Source organism: Ornithorhynchus anatinus, chromosome 5, assembly GCF_004115215.2.
Source record: "Ornithorhynchus anatinus isolate Pmale09 chromosome 5, mOrnAna1.pri.v4, whole genome shotgun sequence".
In the NCBI taxonomy this organism is placed as follows: domain Eukaryota; kingdom Metazoa; phylum Chordata; class Mammalia; order Monotremata; family Ornithorhynchidae; genus Ornithorhynchus; species Ornithorhynchus anatinus.
Window position 1 is genome coordinate 26,978,786 of NC_041732.1, and position 24,061 is coordinate 27,002,846.

At 38.0% G+C, this 24,061-nt stretch overlaps 1 protein-coding gene and 1 long non-coding RNA gene across 3 annotated transcripts in view; one reads left to right on the top strand and one right to left on the bottom strand.

Annotated features, from left to right (window-relative positions):
• The window catches only part of LOC103169551, a 27,938-nt gene continuing 3,877 nt past the window's right edge, over positions 1 to 24,061 (bottom strand). The window contains exons 2-6 of one of the 2 annotated variants that reach the window (XR_003759710.1): positions 10,500 to 10,628; positions 4,814 to 4,879; positions 3,320 to 3,383; positions 1,115 to 1,162; positions 1 to 286 (exon numbers count right to left, since the gene is read on the bottom strand). This is a non-coding gene — a long non-coding RNA (uncharacterized LOC103169551). The remainder of the gene's footprint in view (positions 287 to 1,114; positions 1,163 to 3,319; positions 3,384 to 4,813; positions 4,880 to 10,499; positions 10,629 to 24,061) is intronic. The other variant, XR_485759.2, reaches the window with a different exon arrangement.
• Positions 22,801 to 24,061, top strand: part of NR2F2 (nuclear receptor subfamily 2 group F member 2) — a 14,803-nt gene continuing 13,542 nt past the window's right edge. Inside the window, exon 1 of the mRNA XM_029064683.2 lies at positions 22,801 to 22,919. The gene's annotated coding sequence lies outside the window, so the exon portion shown is untranslated. The remainder of the gene's footprint in view (positions 22,920 to 24,061) is intronic.

Below are 24,061 nucleotides of genomic sequence, written 5' to 3' on the forward strand. Positions count from 1 at the left end.
TACCACCGATTGACTGCATAATTTTCTGTGGTAACAAATTCCATATGCTTACCACTTACTAAGTGAAGAAGTGTTTTCCTTGTTTTGAGCTTACCACCTTCGGACTTGAGTCCCTGCCCCTCATCCTCTTGTGGATTTTGATGAACAATTCAGTGTCTGCCCTGTCGGCAGTCCGCATGATTTTGTAGTCAACCACATTATTTTTCAGCCTTCCTCTTCTTAAACTGAGGACCTTTCAGTCTGTTCTCATAAAGAAGCTTCTCCACTGCACTGATCTTCTTAGTTTCTGAAATTTGTAAATGGTTAAATCAATTAAACATCACCAAAAAAGTCATATTTTAAAAAAAGAAGCTTGACATCTATTCCCAGTAATTTGAATCACCAGCTGACAGCTGAAATTTTACTCAGCACTTGGAGTGAACCACTAGATATCTGTGGCAATTGGCAAGCATTCTTTTCAATATATTCGTCTCAGAAAGATCATTTGGAAATGTGAAAGGGAAAATTTATATGGATGGTACAATATTTGAGAAGAAATTCATCATGCTCTGATGAATGATTTTGTCCATAACATACTATTCTGTGCATATGCAAATAAGCAATATTTCAAAAATTGAACCTGAAATATCCTCTGAGAAATGTAAAAAAAATTTAACATTCAAGAGTGATAGAATTTTCTAAGAGATCACAATACTAGGAATTGGTTTATTCTTAAATTACAGTCTGCACGCTGTGATATATTGAAACTGATTAGGAACTGATTAGGAAAAGAAGTTAGAAAGTAGAAAGAGTTCCAGGTTTGTTATATACAAGTTCAATATAAACAAGACCCACTGTATTTACACCATTAAGTGGATGACACCTGACTTTTGGGCTTTCTTTTCCAATATAGGAAAGAAAATCCATGTGAACTCTGAATAAATTATGTATTTTTTTTTTTAATGCTCACCTCTCACCACGTGGAGATGTTCATTAACAGCCAGGGAGTAGAGTATTTTTAACTTAAATCTGGAATTTTTTTGGAATATGAATTAATCAGACTTTAATGAATATCCTGTTTGGCCATTGCTTAGTTGTTATTATTTCAGTTTCCTTTAAAGTAGAGCATCTTTACCTGATCTACACCAGTAGTCAAAGGATGAGACAGACTATGTTCCTTGGGCTGAAGACAGAAAGGGAGATACTTTGTTATTCATAGAATGAAAATGGTTAGAAAAGTGGAATTCAAGGAATAAATGAAGGTGAACCATTAGAATTATTTAATGTCAAAAAATGAAGAAAATGGAGCTGTTTTTTCTGTTTATGAAGAAAATATACTATTTAAAGCTAAAAAAAAATTTTGAGGAATGGAGTCTGCAGTGAAATCATGGCCATCAGTAGTCCTTTACAGCATCTTGGCAAATCCCAGTAACAGCCACTGGTTCTTCATTCCTCAGATACTTGTTCAACACGCGATTAAAACTTGGTAAAAAAAAACTGATGTCTGGAGCAATGAACGGTAAGTTATAATTAAAGTTAAAAAGGAGCAGTATTGATTTTGGTTAAAGTCATCTCCATAAAAGTGTATAAATATTAGACTGTTTCCCTGGAAAAAATCTGTATAGATGATGCCCACTTTGACTCAAAAATAAATCATTCATGCAAAATCCTTCAAGTTTATCTAAATGAATGAATCATATTTATTTTCATCAGGACTGACAAATAACAAAGCAATAGATGTTTGGGAACATAGAAGTAGGAGACAAGGTCCAGGTCTTCAAGGAGTTTATAATCTCTTTCTTATTCCAAGCTTCATACTTTCATTGCTGGTATGTTCCAATACAAATCAATGGACATTTTAGTATACAATTAGAAAGAAAATTTCCAACAAATATGAAGAACAGGGAGTCATGGGAAGTATGCCAAGGACAGCAGACAGGTGCAACTAACCAAAATAGTGTAGACACTGGCACTGTGAATAGCCTTGTGGCCTGATTAGAAGGAGGAATTTTTTTGTGGTATTTGTTAAGTGCGTACTATGTGCCAGGCACAGTGCTAAGAGCTGGGTAGATACAAGCTTATTGGGTTGGGCACAGTCCATGTCCCATGTGGGACTCACAGTCTTAATCTCCATTTCACAGATGAACTTACTGAGGGACAGAGAAGTTAAGCAACTTGCCCAAGGTCACACAGCCGACATGTGGCGGAGGCAGAATTAAAACCCAGGTCCTTCTGAATCCCAAGCCTGTGCTCTGTCCACTAGGCTATGCTGAGAAACAATGAATAAGACTACAACTGGACTAGCTCTCACTCTTGGCTTAGCCCCCTTTTCTGTACCTTACCCCTGTCTCCACCTTTCTAGCACCTATAGCCACCATTTTAAGCCATTGTTTCATGACTTCCCAGAAGTAAGAGTGAACACTGGAAAATTCAGCAATTTGTATAATTGTGTCAGATGAGACATCTACTCCTTTTTCCCATCTGTCTTGCATATTGGATTCCACTTCCTCTATGAGATTGTCTGGAGATGAGGATTGTGATGATGGTTGATGGGCATAATGAATGGGTTACCCCAGCAGCAGGACTGGGATCCAATAGACAAGATAGATGAGAAACAGGAAACAAACCTGGAGAACTGACATAAAAATATAAGTCGAGTGCCTTACCCATGAACTGTCCTCAAAATTCACACATCTAAATTTGTTATAAATTACATTTACCATTAATATTTATGGTGCTAAAGGCTACCAAAAATATTAAATACTAGTAATAGTAGTTAATACTTCAGTATCGCCACTAGATCTTCAATGGTTACACTCTCATATATATCAAAATGTCCATATTTAGAGGTTATAGGCATAATAGTAGATATATACTTTGAGTACAATTCTCAATACCCTAGGGGCAAAGTTTCCTAAGGCAGGTTCTTTTGTCTTTGTTCTTCATTTTAACAGATGGTCCCATCTCTCTGTTTAACTGCACTTGCTGTGTTTATGACTGCATTGGACTAAATTTATATTCAAACAACTTCCATTGAGGTTTCTCAGGCCAAAAAGTCAATGGGAGTTATGTATTTACCAATAAGGTTTGGCTTGGCCTAGTGAATGTAATAACATACCTGCCTTGGAAGATTATGGGAATAAGGTGGGCAGAGGGTCATGGCTAAGGCAAATTGTGTACACAGTTGAAATTGTGAATTACACCCCTTATTCAGATTTATTCCTGGCTTATGTCATGAGTGTAACCACTTCACACTCACAGATACTCAAATACAATGCCCTATACACACACACACACACACACACACACACACACACACACACACGGCACATTCTGTTACCAGATGTCTCTTTTCCTAGAAGATGCTTCCTCCATGTCTTCCAGCAGTTGGTATCTTCAGTCATCTTATAATACAAAGAAGCAACAAATCAATCCATTAATGGCCAGCAGCACTCCACAGCTCATGAATAGGAGTGAAGAAAGTGGACTGCGAAGGAGATCCAGAGCTATGGGTTAGTGGTACAAGATCAACAAAGGGATACGGGAATGAGTGAGTACAGTTCAATAGAGAGGATGAAACTGAGGACATCAATTTGATCATCAAAGGAAAATAATATGACTGTGGAGACTAAATGGTATATGATGGCTTGGTAAAATTGACGGAGATGGAGACATGAGAGGTCTCTGAGCAGGAATTGGACAGAGTTACTAAAGCATTTGGGAGACTACAGTAGAGTTGGTAGATGCAATCCCTGCCCTCAAGGAACTGTAAAGTAGCTCTATTCTGATGCAATTTAACCTGCCACCTCAAATTCAATATAAAGGGACTGGATGTTACTCTATATTGTAAACAAAACCCATTGAGATTGCATAAAACAATGAGCTTTGAACATCCCATATTCATCAACCTCTATTTTGTAGTATGAAAATAATGAAATAAAAATTTCAGGTTTTTTAGAGAAGATTGAATGTAACCGTAAGATAAATATGCATGTTTTGTCCTTCTAAAGCTCATTAGCAATCAATCAATGGTATTTACTGAGTGTTTTATGTTGCACAAAGCACTTTATTAAGTGTTTGGGAAAACATTCTATCCCCAAAGAGCTTACAGTCTTCAGGAAATAAATAAAGCCCTTTATTTACAGGTTGAAAAAAAAGTAAATTTGGGGTATTAAGTAACTCACCAGACTTGAGATAAGCAGAGAAACAAACTTCACCCTTAAAAAAAATTACAATTCATTTTCTTTGTCTGCTAGAAATTTCTTCATGAAATTTTGGTACCTACCCCATTGTTCAGATATAAAATAGATAGCATTTGTTACAAATAGCATGGCCTTACCTTGATCTAGGAAATGAATCCTATCTTCAGTAAAGGATTCTTCCTACTACCTAGCTTAGTTCAATATCTGGTTCTGAGTTCACAATCCCCTTTTTTAAAGCTCTGTGTCATTCAGAGCTGCCTTTTTGAGAATTCTTGAAGAACTGAAGCAATGTATACAGTGTGAACTTGGAAAATTCCTTCACATCAGAAAATATGCTAGCTCTTCAAAAAGTCAAATAATATCTGTTACCTTCTGTCCAAACCCACGGTGTCATCTTCCAAAGTTATCAGTTAGTCTCTTCATTTAAAGATACATTTATGTTTTCTTATGAACCCGTTCCTGGCACCATTTATTTTGAATTAGTTCATTTTAAGGCAGGACTGAAAAGGTTCATTTGTCAGGTGCCTGAACTTGTAGGCATAAGGAGTGCTGAGAAAGACAATGTGCTGTCTTTTCAAAATAGTTGGGCTGAGTAGGGAAGCATATCAGGATCAGTTTTCTCCCATTCTCACCTTTACAGAATGACCAAAGCACCATTTTTCCTCGTCTTGAGGTCAAGCCCTCCACATCAGGAGTACCTTAAAGAAAGACAAATAATTTCAAAAGCTGTTGAAGCCTGTGGGGTTAACTGGGGTGGAAGTTAGCAGACCCTTTTGTAGGGGGAAAATAGCTAAACCTCCACAACCAGCTAATTCAAGCCCCTATCAGAATATTGAGTTCCAGCCAAAAGCCCTACAAGCTGGTAGGGCTTTCACCACAGTCGATTTCTAGCCATTCTCTTTAGCCACACTCAGAGTAGCAGTTTCACTGTCAACCATTAGTTACTGATTAAACCCTAATATCTTGATAAATGGAGTTAAATGGGAAAACCTATGTTAATTAAACAGAAGATGGAAGAGACAGCTTTCTCTTTAAAAATTCTTTTGTGAAGATAATGTTCCAAGGCTGCACAGCTGAAAAACCAAATCCTGACACATTATCCATAGTTTATCAGTTGGGCTGAAAAATTATCTTCCCAAAGTGATAAAATCCATGATGGGTATACATCAAATGACTTTGCTCCTTTTTGACAAAAGACAATTTACTGCAGTTTTTGTGCAATTTATAACAGCATTTTTCTCCCTTACAGAAAAAACAAAATACCCACAGACCCCAGTATAAAGAAGAAGGTGATTCTGATCTGAAAATTGCAAACTGCAATCCAGAGATGTTCTTGACTATTATGTATAAAAATAGCTTTGCCCTCATTCTTCTTCAGTTTGCATAAATTTTGAACATTGTTGAACTTTGTTCCTGACCTTAGTTTGCAGAGTAATCTAATATTCATTTGATGTCTTTTCCCCCTTTATGCTCTGGTCTATTATACTTTCTCCCAGTGCTGAGTACAGTACTCCGTGCATAGTAAGTGCTCAGGAAATGCCATTGATTGATTGATTTATCAACAATAGGTGTCCTCTACACAATCAAGTGATTTCAAGGAGGAACAGTGGTGAGCATCCAGTTGTTTTTTAGCTGTAAGAGCTCTACTTAATTTTAGTGGGATCCTCTAGTTTTCATTGCATCTACTTCTCTCTAATACTGTGCCTTTTACTAGCATGCAGTTATAAGAGCTAAGGAGTCTAGCAACCTACTTTAGGATGTCTGCCAGCTAATAGTGAGTATTCTGGGTATAATTGCAGCACTATTTCTAGTTCACGGTATAGTCCTTTAAGATTATCACTTGGCTATGTTGTGCCTAAAATTCTATTCCAGTATTTTGTTGTTGCTGTTTTCTTAAGCTGTGAGCAAATTCATTTGTGGTGGGTAGAAAGTTTGTGGAGATAGCTGCATTTAAAGGAAAGTACTCTTCCAAGTGCTTAGCATACAATAAGCACTCAGTCAATATTGTTGATTGATAAAGTAACTAGTTTCTTTCAACAAATGCTGGGTGCTTCCTTTAATATTTCTCAAACAAGCCTTCCATTACAGAACTTAAAAAGTTGTGCTACGATCTGAATTCACTGTTAAGATATTTGTCCTGATACCTTGCTTTTCTTCTTTTCATAATATCTCCTTTCAGGTTCCTCCCTGGAACTAGCCTTCTAGTCCCTTCCCCCCATTTAAAGCATTATAGAACGTTATCAACTTCTCCATTAATTAACGCTTAACTAATTTATGATTTTAAGTTCTTTTAATCTTTTCTCATAAATCAATTTCTAAAACACTCATCATTTTGGGTTTTCTTTTCTGAATTCCTTTCCATTTTTCCTCATATTTCTGGCATTAAGGATGCCTAAGTTGTAGTCTAGTATTTCTGGGTTTGAGGTTTTTGGTTTATTAGTTTTTTTTAATGATTGAAATTTCACCAAAAACATGCCAAAACCTTTCATCTACCTACTCCAAGGTGCTTCTTTTACTTACCCAGGCTTTTTTCTGTCACTGTGCTGTTCATTCCTTACCCTCTTTTGCACTGGGTCTAAACCTGACACTCCTAGTGAAAAGTTAAAACGATTCATGGAATTCCCTTGTGACAGAGTATTTGACTTGCTTATGACAGTGACTAGTCATCAATAATGTTTGATATAATTCAGCCAAAAAGGGCTCAAAAGTGAAGAGTTGAGCTCTAACAAGGGGTATTTTGGTCATGAGATTGTGTTCTTGTCTATGTCTTTTGATTAGCCAAGAAATGGACTCCATTGCCAACTGCTACCAGGATATGTTGGTACCTCTGTGAACACTCACTCCACACCCACTGTAGTTTACCTGGAGTTTGGGATTCATCTGAGGCCATAAATCTTCAAATTCTACTAATTTATCAAGTGGAAGTCAGCATACTTAGGCTTGTGGGAAGTATTAGTTACTCCACAGTATTATAAGAACATAAGCAATGCCACTACTGGATTAAATAGGTAGTCCAGTAAATCCAGTATTCTATCTCCATCAGTAGCAATAGACTCCTCAGAGGGACTATATAATGATGCCTGCCCTTGGTATTAATCCAAATAATTGGGATGGGATAGCTAATATCCCTAATTTTTCCCTCTACATCCCCATTATGAACTAATTAGCCAAGAGCCAATGATTCTCAAGATCTACACTCATGGGCACTTAACATTTTGTTCACCTCATGCTGAATCAAGTCGAGATTGGATTTTTCTACTGTAGATTATATTTCTCCAATGCAGTCTCATCAATTATAATTACTGCTTCCTAAATGATGCCCTACCCATTGCATTTTGATTTTTCCTACTGCATATATTGTTTAAATTTTTCCACTATGAACCTATTCTTTTATTTCCTTGCATACTTTTAACCATTCAAATTCTAAGTGCATTATATCTCTGTTCCACCAAATGTACATAAGATCTTCCCATTTGGTTTCACTTAAATTTGATTAGTGGGATTCTTAGTCCTCCAAATCATTAATGAATATATGAAACAACAAGCATAAGAATAATTTTTATTATCCTTCTAGATACCTCCTGCCAACTCATCATCCATTCATTCCCCACTGGCTAACTCTGGATGAACGTTTTATTCTGAATCTGAAACTCAAGCAGGGGTCACCTAAGACTTAGTAGACCTGGGTTAGGGTTAGGAAAACCTGTTTTACATTTCAGATGAATGTCCTTCATCCACACTATGGAAGGAAAAGATTTATGGTTTCAAGAGAAAGCCAAGTCCAAACTGGGCAGGACATGAACATTTTGCTCTGAATTTGTGGTTTGAATGAATTCAAATTTCTTACAGCTATAATCCTTTTATTTATGGCTTTTCTGCCATTTTCAGCTCATGTGAGTATTCTAGTAGCAGTGAAGTGCAAATGGAGGCATAGTTTACAATCCTTGAGTAAGATCAATATACAGCAAAAGCATTGCATTTCTTTGACTCATTAATGATCAAGTCTATCACAGAAAGATATCAAGTTTTTTATGATGACATATTCTCTAACAACCCAAGCCATAAGTAAACAGATTTTTTCTCTTAATATTGATCTATATTCTTTCATTGTTGCTTTGAAGTAAGATTTACCAACTGAACTTCATTTTCTGGGGAGTTTCCTTAGCCGTGCAAATAAGAAAGGGGCAAATATGGAGTAAAATTTTCAATGATTGCTTACTAAAGGGAAAGTTATATGGAAGAAAGAAGAACACTAAGGAATGTTATATAGTATGTCTCTAAGCATTAAGTCTGATACCAAGGAAAGCAACCATCTTTCTGTTCTTCAAAATAACCTGGTCCCACTGATGGACACAGCATCCTGGGCTAGATGGACCACTGGTGCTCTTGTGCTCTTATGCTCTAATAAATAGTCACTGTGAAAATGCAAATACCTAGCTAGGAAAAATAACTTGTGGCATGTGGTCTCAGAAAGAGCTATTCTGTCATGACTATCAATACCTAGCTGTTAAAGAGCTCCCCAGCCCTGATATCTAGGACCAATGTTATTGAGAACTCTTTAACTCATCACCCTACTTCCCTTCTACCGTGCTCCTCCCTGCTTCCCCCATCATCAAAAAGAAATAGACAGTTCTGAGAATGTTTATTAGAGAAAAATATGCATATTTCAGAGATCAATCATTTGTGTTATTTTCTTCTTCTTCCCTCTCCTAATTACTCTGAGAGCTTGAAGAAACAAGCTACATTTTTAGGTTTACACCCAATATGAAGTGTTTCATTTCTTCAAAATCATAAGACCACCCTTTAAACTAGCTATATTTCCCAAATTCTAGGCTATGGATTCTAGAAGGTTCAAAAATTACTCTATATTCAAAATATGGGATATGGACTGTGTCTGACCTGATTATCTTGTGTCTACTCCCATGTTTGGCACATAGACCACATTTAGATAGATCTATCTATATATAGCTACCAACAATATACATATATATATATATATATCTATATCAGTGTAGCTCAGTGGAAAGAGCCCGGGCTTGGGAGTTCAGAGGTCATGGGTTTGAATCCTGGCTCTGTCATTTGCCGGCTGTGTGACTGTGGGCAAGTCACTTAACTTCTCTGTGCCTCAGTTACCTCATCTATAAAATGGGGGTGAAGATTGTGAGCCTCACGTGGGACAACCCGGTTACCCTGTATCTGCCCCAGCACTTAGAACAGTGCACTGCACATAGTAAATGCTTAACAAATACCAACATTATTATTATATATATATATATATACATATATATATATACATTCCAATCAAAGCAGTACATGCAATTTTACTAAATGTAGAGTCACAATTTTTAAAAGTTGTGCTTTTTCAGGCTTGGAGACACAAAATCAATGTTTCACGATCATTCAGAAACCTCAAATCCCCTAATCATTATATTTTTGGCTTAAAACTAAAACATATATATTATTCAGAAACTTATTTGCTTTCTAGTTATATTCTCAGGAGGAAAAAAAACGGCCAATTTTAAAGGAGAGGTTGAGTTTAGCAATATAACCACATCAAAAGGAGTGTTTAGAATGTGGTTATAGAAAACATTAAAGGAAGACACCTGACTGAATTGTTGGGAATATTTTAAAATCAATTTACTGCCACAAAATATAAAAAAACAGATTTTATTTTTCCTCCAAATCCCTCTCTCTCAGTTTTTTAATGAGATTATGAATGACATAAGACTTTAAAATAACACTGAAGTTTGTTCTGGCACTCTGCATTTATCAGTGACAAAAGAGAACCACTTTAATATTGATTTAAATGATCCAAAGCAAGAATGTTTAAACCTCAAGCTTTTGATGCCCAAGAGTGCCAGAACACCTGGAAATATTAAATCATTTCCAGGTGTCCCTTTAAAAAAAAAACTTGTTTTATAGGGACACATGCATATATACACAGTCATGTAACTTCCAGTTCCACAAGTAAATCAGAGTAGGCTCTACTCTGAGGTCCTTGATATCATTGACATATTGCGAGCTCTGGAAAGAATTTCAATCTACATTGTTGGAAAATAAGAGCCTTTTAAATATGCTGCATACAATTTGTGATGGTCATCGCTAAAATGCTGCTCCATTATCCTTTTCCATTTGGAATGAATGAGGCTAATTAATTTCAGGCCATACTTGATGAGGTCAGCACCATACGAGGGGGTACGTGCTAGACATTGCTAATCTCTTTCAGCTGAGAGTGATGAATTAAAGATGAAGCAGGCCTTTGCAGGCCTAATTTAGAATGTATATCAAAAACCTACAGCAAATAATACTATACCCTACAACAAAGGAAAACTTGTTCTCTCAGACTCCATGTAGTGTTGATTTTAAAGACATTTTCATTCCACTTTGGAAATCCAGCTGTGTATGGATGAACCAGATCAGAAAATCCAAGCCATCTCTCTTGCTTTCCTGGGTGGACAAAAAATGGAGATACAAAAGTAACAATAGTCAGTGTTTGATCCACTAGATATTGTAATTCTAACTATAGATTCTCAGTTCACTGGCGCTTTCAGAGTTTTATGAGGTCACGGGTTAGTGGTACTTCTCCTAGAAGGGTGGAAACACCACATTTTGTGGGAGTGGTGGTTTAGTGGATAGAGTATGGGCCTGAGCATCAGAAGGAACTGAGTTCTAATCCTGACCTCACCTCTTGTCTGCTGTGTGACCTTGGGCAAGTCATTCAACTTCTCTGTGCCTCAGTTACCTCATCTGTAAAATGGAGATTAAGACTGTGAGCCCTAAGAGGGACAAGGACTGTGTCCAATGTGATTATTTTATATCTATCCCAGTGTTCAGTACTGTGTCTGGAATATAGTAAACACTTAACAAATACCATCATTATTATTATTATTATTATTATTATCATCATCATCATCCCCATTATGAAAACAATGAACCTTGCCAACAAATTTTAAGGTAACATAGGTGAGACAACCCTTTGTTTTTAAAGCAGATATCTTAATGATTTTTTTATGTTGTGCATGTTTCTCTTATGAAATCCAGGTAGATGGACCAGGAAGATAATATGATGACTTTTATTTGGCCAAGACATTGTATTATAGAAGCCTCCAGGCCAAAATATTTTGATGAAACTTTATGCTATGCCAACTCCCTAGCTGTGAAAAGGGAGGAACTCTCCAGTTTACACTCCAAGTAAGAAATTAGTCATAACTTCTTACAGACAAGGGTTTAAACTCCCTGGGGGAGGAAAGGTAGGTGGCATCTACTGATGAACAGAGCAGAGAAGCTGTTAAAAGAATCACTAACTGGCTACTTCCTAGCCAAAGGAAATCAGGCTATTGTAATGGATAAGAGTTTCCAACTGGTGGTCACAAGCGGCTTCTGTCTTTGCATCCCAGTAGTCCTCATTAGAACAAAGCTGCTTCAAATTAGGTCCAATCTACATGCCGAATCAATCTTTCATCCCTTTGATTGCTTCTGAAAATATTTATATTTCTTAATAATGCACATTTTGTCTTGCAGTCTATGATTAAACCCAGACAAGGGTTCCCAGAGAAGTGGGGAATGAATTCAGAAAAGTTATTTGGGACAGGAAAGGAAAGATAAAAAACACATATTTTTCCCATTGTGGAACCATTAGAGAATATAAATCTAGCAATTTTGGTTTTATAAGCATCCAAGTAGAGTTGTAATAAATACAGATTGGAGTATTATGGTAACCAAATGGAGTTTACAGATTATGCTCAGTGGTTTCTGATTTTCTGCTGTTGCATCATAGCTTGGTTATAAACTGCATTAGACTTTACGAAATTCCTTCTAGGAACTCTTAACAATGCTTCATAATCACTGATAACCTATTCAAAATCCTACTTCACATAAACAAAAGAGAATTTTACAAACTCAACCCATCAAAGTCATATTTTACCTTGAATTCTTGAGTAACCATCATCATGTTCTAGATCAAAGGAATTTGTATAAAACCATCTCTTACTAGACCAAAAACCATAGTAAACAAGCTTTCGTTATGTGTATGAATTCCTAAACTGCTGTATATTCCTTGTGGACAGGGAAGTGCTTAGTACAGTGCTTTGTACACAGTAAACACTCAAAGAATACCGTTGATTGACTGATGAACTGAACTGAGTAGTTTCAATATAACAGATATGAGATAAACGAGTACAAATATACAGCCCCTAGATCAAGGCTTAATTTATAGTGAAAAGAGTTCTACCACTTAGATGAGCACATAATTTTTCATTTTCATTAAGTAACAACTTCGAAAGTGTGGTGCTATCATTGTCTTTGTTATCAGTGGTGATAATGCCGCTAAGCTATGAAAGACCTAACCTAGAGGTGCTAGCACTATGAAATGCCAGTTTGAGAGGTATTGGGGTAAAACCCAATATGTTATAAGCATTGTCCCTAATATTGTCAAAATGAGAGTTTACCAAATTACAATTATAACTTGGTTGAAAACTATTTCTGATCTCCTCCACTGAAAAATCCTACATAGGTGCTTTTTGGAATCGGGAGCAGCAGTGCATCACCTGTCATAATGTATTTACCAAATGACAATTCCAAACCCACAAAATGTATCTCTCAGTTAGGAAGTCATTAAATGTTTAAGGCTGGTTAACAGACAGTTCAGAAGAGATAATTCTCCAGTTTACCCATACAAATAAACTACAGTAAAAAAAAAGACATAGAAACCCTGCTCCTTAAAAAGTCATTCAGGAACGAAGAAGGCATTCCCCCAAATATGACTGATGTTGCAATCATTTATTTAATTATATTAAACTGCCTTGGCTCTAAATTTGTGATTTTTTTCCTTATGCATATATGCAAGGATGAGGTCACTTTCCTATAGTAGGTGATGATTTGGACTGAGTTCTGGGTTCTGAACTAGAAAATATCATAAACCCTTCTACCTGTAAGGAAAGTGTTTTAGAAATCAATGAACAGCAACATGAATTTGATGAAATGTAACTGACAACTTTTATGAAGTCTGTGTGGACATCCTTAGGCACAATATTCTTAGAGTTCATTAGTGATGGGCCATCTATTGTGTGATATCTTAAAAACATATAATTTACTCACCAAAATTAGAGGGAAAAAGAATGAGGGATATGGAGATTGTTTTGGAGAGTAGTTATTAAAGAGTTGAGGCCTAAAAGGTGTATGTCTATTTAAAAAGAAATTTTCTGATTGCAGATAGCTGCTCAATTTGATTTAGTGTCGAATGATAGTGATGGGGTTGATAACTGAGCATCATCGGTAATTCATCTTGTGCTGGTAGAAATTTACAGCAAAGCAGTGCTTTCCAACACTGACAAGCCCTATTAATCTTCTTCAGACACATTTCCAATAGGTGTCTCCACTGTGCCAACATCTAAACACTCGGGGCATCGCAGGGACTTGAAGACACCCTCTATTTCAGGTTCAGTGGTGAAATGTGATATTAGATTGCACTCTATTTTTTAACTAATTCTCTCTTTTTATCCAATTAGTCTTTCTTGCTTTGTTTTTCTTCTCATGTATATCATCGACTTTCCAAGGGAGATCCGTAAAAGAGATTTGGCTTCGTGGAGTTTGTGAACTTCTGTAAGGTGAATAACCAACAGTGTTTGTAAACTTCTACAAAGGAGAAACAACCAACAGTATTTTGCAAATTAAATAACAACAAATGCTTATAGTCACTGGAATCTAGTGGAAAAGATCACCCTCAGGTATAACTTTCAGGTTGATATACCTACTAAAATAAAGACCATCTGGGCTTTGAGTTAAGCAGATTGGAAAGCAAAGAGTTTATTTTTTTAATGGAAAAAATGCAACGTATAACTTAAATATCGAATTTTGAGGAGGGAGAAGGAGTCTGGAGAGTAATTGTATTCAGCACAAAGAGGTTACAAATACTGTCCCACTAAATGTCCTCCTTCTTTTCATTTGCAGTGAATTCATGAACAGATATTGCACAGACAAATGAGAGCAACATTATCAATTATTCTTGTACTCAAACTTTTTTTTGCCACTTCTCAGGGCACTTAATTGCAGGACTGCCTCAGCTTAATTTGTGAAATATGTTTGGTGGATAATTCAGGGATAAATTTTTTTCTGCCATTTAAAAACTATAATGGACCTAGTTGGGTAAAGACAAATGTACTGCAAGCATTTTCTTTGTTCACTTTGGAATCCTTAAAAAAAAAATTATAATGCAGCTTCTTCTTTGATAGGCCTAAGACCTCAGCATGGTTGACTTAGTTTCCATAAATCAGCATTGAAATTGGTAATCATACATGACTGTCACTAATGCATCTACTATTAAAAAGATGAATAAATGCATCTTCAAGTTTTGTTCTTCTCTTCAAAATACTTTAAAACCATGTGAGTCATGTTATAGATCTAAATGCACTTATTATAGGTGGCAAATTAAATGTGCCACATTAATAACTTGTTATCCAAGACAAATTAAGTCCTTAGTGTCAAAAGCACTCTGCACTGGATTACCTACAAGACAAGTATTTATTGAATAAATGTTGGCTCCAATTTCATTTTAATTGTGACTGACTGTATGCTCTCAGCTTCTTAGAATGAGATAAACACTCAACTATAACTAGGTTGCAAACATTACACCTAACTTGTCTATTTCTATTTGTCTCTTTAAGTAGAATATCGAAAGAGTTTTTTGTTGTTGTTGTTCTCAAGAGCAAGGGGAGAGATAGAAAAAGGCTGGCATTCAGCCTAAAGAGAAATCATTGAAACAATTAATCCTATGCCGTTTAAATTGACATGGTATCCATCATCAGCGAAGGCGAACTCTGAAAGCAATCTAGAATCTGCAGTGTTCTTTCCCTCGCCCTGGAGGCAAAAGACAGATAGTAAAACAAGAAAAAAAATTATAAAAGTTAGCAACGTTTTAGAAAAGAATAAAAGCGTTTCATCCAGATTGCCTTTCGTTACCTCCCAACTATTTTGGAAGGACATTTAAGGTTCCCTTCAACTAGTTGCTTACCAAGTTTACCTCTAAATGATCTTCAATTGCAGCTTCAAAGTTTTGAACTGCTTTTTCTCTTTCCCAGTTGGCTTATAGCTGCTATAATCCAGCTAATGCTAAATCATTTAAAAGGAGACCAAACTGGATCTTTGTCATTACTCAATGATGCTAGGCATAACTTTTCCAGTACTATATTTTGGGGATGTTTTCTATTTTCGTATTAATCATATTCTAACCTACAATTTTTATTTCTGTTCATTAGAAGAATTGCCTTCATTTTTAAATTGTAATTCAACATATTTGTGATTTTCATGGAATCACAGAAATTAGAGGTAAGAAGCATCATTTTACAACACACAGGATTACTCACTGTCTAATCCTTCTTCCATTTCAGATGTCTAAATTGATGTGTCTTTCTAATTAAGAATAATAATTCTCATTTTTTGGAGTGTGTTGCATGCATGTATGTGTGTTTGTCCATTTTGGCAAACCATCAAGGCAAAACCACTTATAAACTAGTTAGGAAGCATGTCCATGCACCTCTAACATAGGGTATCCTGAGAACTGCTTTTTATTTCTCCCTTTAGGCTAATAAACATGTTAATTTGGCAAAAGATATTCATTATCACCTAGGTTTACAAAGCCAAACATGGAAATAAACCTCAGTTGTCATTAAAATTGTATCTTTCTTTTGGACCTGGATATCTATTGCTAATAGTCACAAAAATCCTGTTAGCAAGAGACACAGTTATGATGAAAAAACCTCAGCTACCTTAGTGCCAAATGCAAAAGAGGGCTAAAGCTATATAATACGAACCATATCTAACATCTGTCCTTATTTAATTTACTAGGATAAGATTTCTTCTATTACATAAGGAACCTTAATGTAGTTTCAGAAGTACAGAATATACATCACAACTTTTTTAAAAAAATATGTAATATAAGTTTACTTTTTCTGATGGTAGGATTAAGACTATGGAAAAGTCTCACTATCAGTTTGAAATTTTAGAAGAATTGATGATGCAGGTTCAAAAACAGGGTGTGTGTAGAGGGAAGGAAATTGCATGAGATATTAAATGAAATACAAGGAAGTAAAGACACAGTCATGCCAGGTGTAGATGCAATAATCAGTGTTAGAGATGAGTTGTTCTTCTAGAATAAGTTTATATAATATCTGTACTCTTAACACGCATTACACTTTTGAAAATGATCTGGTTTTTTAATTAATTTGTTTTTCATATTTTGAGTACCTACTTTAAGAAAATCATTTGAATGGGGCAAAAGGAGGCCACTGAAACCAGAAAAAAAAAAACCACTGGAAAGAAATGCATAATCTTTCACAGAGAACAAGACTGCATCAGGTTTTAAATTTTTCAGTGTTTAAATTCCAAAGTGTTGGCTTTCTCCTTGTTAAGTGGTAAACATGTTGAAATGTTGTATGCACAAATGAACATTCTCACCCTAACTCTGAGACTCGAATTGTATGTAGATATTCCCTTTAACAATATAAACTGCAGTGAAAAAACTATGCCAAATTTTTAAACTTGTTCTTCTTGACCTGTGACATAATGTGGTCTTGTAAAGAAATTTCATCCATGCCATTTTTCAATGAGTCTGATATTCCATTCCCTTAATGCTTTCAGTTTAGCTTTAACTATTTTAAGTGATAAAATCTCATCCAATTTACTTCAGTCAAATGCAGGATTATTTTGAATAAAATTGATTAATTTATTGCAAATTGCATAAAATGCTTACAAAATACAGAATGTTCTTCACTGTCTTAAAAATAAAGAAAAGTAGAGAAAACTACCAAAAGATTGTTAAGAAGATAATGAAATGTTTAAAGTTATCAATGTAATAGTTTCTATGGCCAGGATTTAAATCTTATGATTGTCTACCTTGATTCAGTTCTAAATTTTAAAATATTCACCTACTTGACCTAAAGGAAATCAGACTTTAGAGAGGGAAATGTGATATATTGATTAAAATATGTATTCTGAAACCATGCAGAATGTTTCTCTATTATGAATGTGTGTCTGTCTTTGTCCATCTATCTTTTAAGCCCTCTAATGATATGCATTATGCAAAGCTGCAACTGTATATGTGAGAAGCCTCCTATAGACTACAAAAAATACTCTCCCATAGATAGATAGATAGATAGATAGATAGATAGATAGATAGATAGATAGATAGATAGATATAATGTATTGCACATTGACTTTTTTAGATCAGTAAAATTAATTAAAATTGGCATATTTAAATGTTTTCTAATATAATAGACACTTGTCTAATTAACAATATCATTTTATCTGGTTATTTACATTACTGATAATTTTGTGATTCACTGCTTAGTACTTCATAAAATTTGAGTAATGATTTTCAGATAATCAAAAAAAGCCAAGGAATCACGATTAGGTTCTTAAGAGGAAAAAAATAGGTAATATTTGTCATTTAGACCATTTCTAAGCAAGGTTTGATCCCCAAATGGTGGCTAAGATGTCTTGGGAGCTATATTAGTAAGATTTGAAGTTCACATCAGATCTTGTTAAATGTGCGGGTAACCATTCATATCAGTATCTTTACAAATCCAACTATTGCATTTGTTAGATCCATTTGTCACTACAATTAAATATTTACTGTATTTAAAATATATTATACACTTACAAAATATTTTATGTACTATACATATACACATATTACATACCTCTTGCAATATTTCTCTCATGGCTCTCCTGAGACTAAAACAAAGTTTATGTTGATCGTCTATGTTTGTATAAGAAATCCTGCAGGAATTGTACAAAACTTAATAATTATATAAATTACTAATTTATTAAAACAAAAGCAGATCATTCAAGAAAATATTTTGAATATTTTCACATATGCATAACCAAATATAATATATATAATGTTCTGCATATAGTAAGTGCTCAGGAAATACCACTGATTGATTGATACATATGTAATATACTTATGTTAAATCCTTTTTACACATTTGTCCAGGTATAGATGCATTTTTCTCTAAGTTATATATATATATATATATAGTTGCTTCAAGCAACTTTTAACTGAAAATACACACACATATTCACCTACATGCCTATGACTACAATATAATTATTAAGATGTCACAAGGTTTGATGTCAAGGTAATATATTTTTACAATTTCATCAGATTTTATGACTATAATTTGCCTATAGACAAGAGTCTAAATTAGCTCCTACTTAAATTAAGGAAGGTAAGTGTATTACTTTTATATAGCTGCTTTTTTTCAAAATGATTTCCATTTATGCACATATTGGCAGCATAAAAGCAATGAAAAAGGTGACCAGTGAAATAAGAAGAAATGCCCAATAATATTTTTAGATCACTAAGTATACATTTCCCCGCAGTTGTATTTCAAAGGTGGATGTAACTTTTGTCCTTTTAGATGTGAAAGTGCTTTTCCGCTGAAAAAAAGCATTCAGTACTAGAACAGAGCTGTGAGCTCTAAACCCTTTCAAATTGGAGTAAATTTCCTACTACCTGCTGTCCTCTCTTCTCCTCTCTACTCTGGCAGTCCCCTTCTGTAGATTAGTGTGGTTAACCTTAGTCCTGTCCTATACCGGGAAGGGTTAATGAGGCTAAAATCCTTAAAGCCTCAAGGTCAGACTCCTCCTACCTCCAATCTAAGGAATTAGGAAAAGAGGTTATAAAATTATGATGAAAGAAGTTATGAACACTTCTAGCCTCACACCTGAGGACATTGCCCAAATCCACTGGGATTCTTGAAAAAAAAAAAAAGCTCTAGCTATTAAAAAAAAAAAAACTTGCTAATTGGACTCTGCTCGGTCCTCTGTCTCCTGTTGCACTAGAGAATCATGAACTTGTTCCTGTAACTTAAATGAATATCGCCTAAGAGAACATACCTATATATGAGTGTGTATGTACTGTAGAGTTACAACAATTTATTTAGAAAGAGGACAGACTTGGAGGAAAGGTCAGAGAGAGAAATGAAGGGCCAATCTTCTCTTTCACCTTGTCCCCAGAACCCCTCCCCCGCTCCCCACCCTAGAAATTAGCCACCAGCTGATTATTTGCAGCTGTTCCTAACCTAAGGTTTGTTTACAGTAGTCAAGCTAGCACTTAAAGAAGTGGAAACCCATTTTCACATCAGCCCTGTTGCTGCTTCCTTCTCTGATGCGGACTTTTCTGACCAGCAACCCCCCCAGAAAGGGCCTCCAGCAAGCTTCTCCCAAAATGTTGTGCTGTAGTCCCATCCCCTTTCTCAGCCTGAAAACCAAATTTGTGGCGAGAAAGGGGGATCGTCATCCCTAGGTGTGAGCTGTCTCCCAAACCTGGTGTCCTGCCCCGGTGGACTTGGGCCAGGGTTGGGCTTGAGAGGATTTCAATCTCCTGGTTACTTGCCATATTTCTCGTTTTACAGAGTTTTTCTGTGACCTGGGGGTGGGCTGGGGTGGGGTGGGAGGCTTTCTCCGTCTCCCTAGATTCCCCCAATACCTTCTCCCCCACCGGCCCCTCCTTTCTTCTCTCCCCAGGATCCCAGTATCTGAAACCAGGTGGTCAATTTCTGCTTTGATCCTACCCTCCGTCTCAATCCGTTTGTGCCCTTGAAGTTATCCTTTAGGGAGAGTTTGCAGCAGGACGGAGGGTCCGGATCTTTTCTTGAAATATTGACTGGGTTGGAGGGGGAAGGGGCAGGGGGAAGAAAGGAGGGAAGGAGAAGGAATGGGGAAGAAAGGACCCGTTGCAGAGGAATCGAGCTGCTACGACTTAACGGTATGAAATGATGGACGAGAAACATCAAATCATTTATTATCATTTGTTTCCCGGAGGTTTAGAGGAAAGGGTTGGGGGGTGAGGAGGTCCCAGGAGGGCGAGAGGCAGCTGATATTAAAAAAACCCGCCATCCGATGTCCCTTTCCTGGGACTTCTGACTTAGTGTGGACTTCCAGCGCTGTCAGTCCGCACCTCGAGTCTCCCACTCTTCGCTTCATCCCCTGAATATCTTCCCGCCCCCCCGCCCTCCCCCAGGCTTTCGGACCCTGAAATGAGCACTTTTCCGGGCTCTTTCTGAAATTCCCCTCCTCATCCTCGCATCTTTCCTCGGGTAAAGTCTTTAGGAGAATGCAAACCTTCCTCCTCAAATGTTACCTAGTTTTTTGGAGATGTAAAGGCTTCTCTCTGTGTGTCTCTCTGTCTCTGTCTCTTTATTTGGGGCGAGGGGTGATGTTGATAATTTCTTAACCCTGGTTATGGAGAAACGGTCCCCTCTCTCCCCCAGGCTTAGCTTCTGCCACCCTCTCTCTCCCCAGTATAACCAAATCCATGAAATTCCCAGCCTCTCTGTCACTACGGGGGTTTCTAATCACTCCTTATCGATTTCCCTAACTCTTTTCATCCCGTTGAAGACACATCTTAAAACACTCCAACCCAGAGTGTGCTCTTTGCTTTATACACACTAATAAAATGATTTACCCTTCCTCTCTGCGCTCTCCTCACAGGAGAAAATCGTTCAAGTCCCGGCTATTTGTGTGTGATCAGTAAATATTTAGTGTGGTGACATCCTCAGCTCCTCTCCTGATCAATACCCAGCCCAACAGGAGGCTCTCATTGTCCGGGAGAAGACTGCTGGGCTCTGCTTAGATGCGTTCCCTTCCGCTTCTGGGCTCTGATTTATGTTCGGATGGCTCCCGCCAAGCGAAAAGCTCGCCTTGAAAATTGTCTTTGCAACCTTTTTACTTTTGACATTAAGCCACCGACGCCCCCGACGGAATGATTCCAGAGGGGGAGCCTTCCGCCTCCCTCCCCTCTCCTCCCTCAGCCTCTGCCTCCCTCTCTCTGATCTTCTAACCCTTTCAAAGCCCTGATATAAAATGAATATCAACCACAGCACCTTTCGAAATCGTTCATTTCCTTTTGTGTGAGGCTCCCCCCCTTCCTCCCCTGTCCCTTTTCCACCTCCTTCTCTGATGGGAAAAGAGAGGAAAGGGAGGGAACAGCGTCCATCCGTCCAGCATAAGGCTGGGGGGAGGAGTGGGGAGAGAAGCAGCACTACCACGCTCCCTTCACCTTTTCCCCCCTTTTCCACCCATCGTCATCAACTGCTGAAGCAGGTTCCAGGACGAGCCGGGTCAGGATTTCCTTGGCCTCATCCCTCCCACTGAGGAGTTGCCCTAGCCTCAAGGTGCCCTGCTCTCTCTGTCTCTTCTCTGGGGAGGCGAGAAAGGACAGCCTGGAGGGAGACTGGTGGTGATGAAAGAGCTCTATTCCCCCCACTACCCTCCAAAAGCAAAAAAAAAACCTCCTTCTCCGCACCCCATAAAAGTCTTCTTGATCGGGGCGACCCCAACCAGCTGACGGTCGGTCAGGCCGCTTCTTCCTCTTCCCTCCAGAGTCCAGGACCGCATCCCTTGGCTCGTCGCTACCCTAGTGTCCGGCCCCGGCCAGGACATGAACTGAGCTGGAGATCACCCCACCACCACCCCCGCCCTGAAACTGGATCTGCATCTCTGGATTTGGGGGTTTGGGAATGATGGGCGAGGGGAGCCCTTTAAATCGGACGCGAACGTCCCCACCTGTTAGGAAGAGGAGCCGTGGAAAGCCATGGTGTCCTCCTTTAGCATCCTTTCTCGTTCACTCTCTGCAGGTAGAGATACTGGGGAGGTGGAAGAGTGGGGAGGGAAGGGTAAAAAAAATAGATGCTGGAGCACAGAGGGGTTAGGCGATTTTCTCATCCTCAGAAAACGCCTTTTGTTCCAGAAATGTTTTCTAAAGCGCTCTTATCTCTAGAATATATCTTTATACTAATGCATACTTAATTGGTCTGTCTTGACTGTCCATATAAAACAATTTAATTAGGGTGCTTTCTTGCTTTGGAGAGAGAAAAAAAATCTGCCCAGCATTTATTGTATTTAGCACCAATACAGGCAGAAAATGTTGCACAAGTTTTTGGTTGAAAGAGCACCTCTGTGTCTATTGAAGGGCGCTGATCCGAAAAGACAGAAAGGACAAGTAAAATCGATTTGAAGCGACCCTCTCTGTCCCTTTCACACCATTCAGAAACTCCATTCCTTCTAAGACAAAGACCAGTGCCTTGGGAATTCTCGGGGAAAAAGAAGAATCCAGTCCCTCAAGCCTAGAGCCCTCCTCCACCCCCCAATCCCCTCCCCAAAAAACCCTTCATATTGCTTTAAATTATCATATTTTCCATATAGACAAATTCTATACTCTGGGTTTCGTGACCCCCACGGCCACCTCTCCCAGGCGTCCCCTCTAAAAGGGAAGGTCATCCCGGCTATTAGATGGCAGCCTGGCTTCCAATTTGGTCATTCGCGGGCTTTTAGGGTTAGGGTAGTTCTCCCCTTTGACCCCAGAGATCAGAGTGGCAACTATGACTATAACATGGGCCAAAATGTAAAAACCCGTCGGAGCCAAACGAAGAGAACTCAAATCTTGCTTTGGGCTTCCAAGGGCTTTCCCTAAGTTGGAAAGGAGCTACAGCGATCGCCACTTCCAAGGAGATATTAACTTTTCCCCGACCTTTGGCAGTTCCTCCCTCCTCCAATGCTCCCTGAGTCTCCTCCGCTGGGTTTGCCTGAGGCTTCTTGAGCTCCTTGTCTAACTCATCCTGGAGGAGTACTATTCTGGACCAGCTGAACTCCGGGTCATCCAGAACAGACGTGTTCAACCGGGAAGGGGAAAGCCCTGCTCAGCCCTAGGGCAGGGATCGTTTGGAGAAGACGATGGTGGTTTGTGAAGCTGGGGGGGGTGGAGGCCGGGGGGGGGGGGGCGTCAGTGGGGAGAGGGGAGGGGAAGAAGGGTGGAAAGAGGAAGAGGGCAGAGATGACATGACTTAAACCTGAACCGTAGCCTGGATTCTTGTCAGCACACCTTCGTAATTCTCCGCCGACCTATTGGTGGCGGGGGGTGAAGGGAGGAGAGAAGGGAGGAGTAGAGCGGGGGCAACTGAATAGGGGGTCCCGAAGGTACCCTGGGGATCCTCCTCTTTATAAGAAAATGAATCAATCGTCTTCCACAGGGATGTCTCCCCATCCACTCTGTGAACTGATTTAGACGAACCACAGTGCAAACTTTTGTAGACCATATTTATGGTATTAATGAGTAGTTAAAAGATTTACACTACTTATGATCAATATTCTGAGTTATTTTCCTCAACGTATATAATTACAGTGTCTTCCTAGTTTTCATCATTGTTTGAGGTGGCAAAACCATTTATAATTTTCATTAGCCAGTAAACATGTAATTAACATTCAACACTGTGTTTAACTTAATTCCTTTTAAAGACAAGGACAAGAAACAGTAGAGGAACGTTTGTTCGATTTGTCAAGTCTGACATACATCTTACTATAACAGTTTCCTAAAATAAAAGATCCGTGTTTCACCATTATTCTTCTCTTAAAACAAAAAAGAACCCATTAGTTAAAACCTTATTAGAGTGCCAAACGTAGCATAATGTATTCTAAATTTTCTCAAACTACTATTCTAGTCCGTCTGTAAAAAGGTATTGTATGGGGGGGATAGGGGTGCCTAGTATTAATTTTTGGAGGGCATAAAATGGGCATCCTGCGAGCTTTCTCAGCCAACGACCTCAATAATTAATGTGCTTTCCATTTTATGAAGTTCTAAAGGGACTCTGGGGTTGTGCGGGGGGGGGGGGGGGGGGGGGGGAGGTGGAGAGAGAAAGGTATCTGGGACCTAAGGAAAGAGAAATGAGTGTTTAACGGATCCTATGGAAAAGGTGGAGCCCCCCCTGTTTAGAGTCCTATCTTTGATCGGAGAGGAGACTGTGCCACTTTGCTTTGTTGTTTTTTTTCCCACCTCAACTTGCTTTAGGATTAGACTACATCCCTTCCGACCCTAAACAGTGTAA